Source organism: Entamoeba dispar, genomic scaffold (genome assembly GCF_000209125.1).
Source record: "Entamoeba dispar SAW760 scf_1105229459489 genomic scaffold, whole genome shotgun sequence".
Classification (NCBI taxonomy): Eukaryota; Evosea; order Mastigamoebida; family Endamoebidae; genus Entamoeba; species Entamoeba dispar.
Window position 1 is genome coordinate 1 of NW_001853718.1, and position 1,878 is coordinate 1,878.

The window sequence follows — 1,878 nt, forward strand, 5'->3', positions numbered from 1 at the left end:
TTTCAATACTAAGATATTTATAAGGGTTATCATTAGTTACTCTTGGTAATTCAGCTATTTCTCAATTTATTTAATCATTGATATTATTCATTATCCAACTCTTTTCTACATTTATTTTTAATCATACTTAATTAAATATTTCATTTGTTAATTTGTGGGCTTTTTCCATTTCTTCGAGCTTGTTAGTTATTATCTTTAGATCGTCAATATATAATATGTTGTTTAACTGTACTTGTTTTTCTTCTCCATTCATTTTAATAGATAAAATATTAATTTATTTATCTAATTAATTAGATAATATATCAATAGATAATACAAATAATAATGGAGATAAACTATCACCTTGTATTATTCATCTTTCTACATTAATTATACACACATTTTGTTGATTATAATATAATTGGAGTTGTGTGTTATTTAATATATATAATATACTTTTAATTACAACTAATGTGATGTTAAAATAAATTAAACATTGTTTAACAAATTGATGATTAATACTATCATATGCTTTAGAGACATCATAATATGTTTCTACCCATTTCCATTTAGCCTTGATTAATAACTGTTGGATTATATTATTGTATAATAATCATTCTTTTGATGCATATGTATATTTTTACATCCAATTTGATTTTGTGATAATTGTTTTTCAATTGGATTTAACATCAGTTGGCTTTCTATCTTCATCTTTAATAAAGATGTATATACTTTTAACAGACAGTTTAAACAAGTTATTTGTCTGTAATTTTGTGGGTCTAATTTATCTCCTTTCTTGTATATTAATATTGTCCTTCCTTGGATAAATTGAATATAGATATCATTATGATTATACAACCATTCATTAAATAATTTTAATAAGAAATTCTTTGGTTGTTCTAAATATTTAATCCAGAAGCCTTGTATTTATCAATTCCAGGTACTTTCCAATTATCAATGAATTTTATTGCATGATTTAATTCATCTAAAGTGATTACACACTTCTATTAATAATTCTATTTTCAATTAATATTTCATATAAATTATTATTTATGAAATCTATATTGGTGTTTTTTCATAGATTCATTTCCAGAAATTAATTGTAGTAATATTATCTGGATATTCATCTTCTTATGTTTATTTAGAAGTTGTCTCTTTCATTATTTTAACATTTTATAATTCATTCTTATCCTTTTCCAATTATTCTTACTTCTATTTCTATTCTTTTCATTCTTTGGAGGTATTTGTAATAGTTTATTTGCTCATTTGTTTTTATTTTAATATGATATATATCATATTTTTAATATGTAATATTCTTTTTATTTTCATATATTGGTTATTATGGAGTAAGTCTCTTAATCTACATATTTTTGATTGTAGTATTCTTTCTATACTTCTCCTTCCACTTCTTTCTTGATTGTTATTAATAATGATGTTAATAGTTGATGTTATAGTTTTAATATAATGGTAGTAATCATCTAATGTATTGATTAATATTTCATTTGTATTAATGATATTAATTATTTGATGTATTTTGTTTTTATTGTAATAATAATTAATAAATTGTACATCTTCTTGTTCTTTCATTTATTCTTATTTATTTATTCTTATTACCTCTTGTATTTCTTCTTTCTTGTTTATTTTATTATTTCTTTTAATTCAATATCTTTCAATTTGTGTGTTATTATTTCTTCTTTATTTCTTCTATTGACTTCATTTTTAATTTCATTCTTTATTTTAAATGTTTTCTTTATTATTTCTTTATATTCATTAATATCTTCTATTTTAATATCAATTTCATGTATTAATCTTTTTATTTCTTCTTCTTTAAGTTGATTTCTTAATTTTATTTCTAATAACTTCAGTGTAAAACATTTATAGAATGTTAGAATTTAATCT

General features: G+C 20.4%; 1 annotated feature.

Moving 5' to 3' along the window:
• Positions 1 to 1,873: a repeat region.
• Between the last annotated feature and the right edge of the window lie 5 nt (positions 1,874 to 1,878).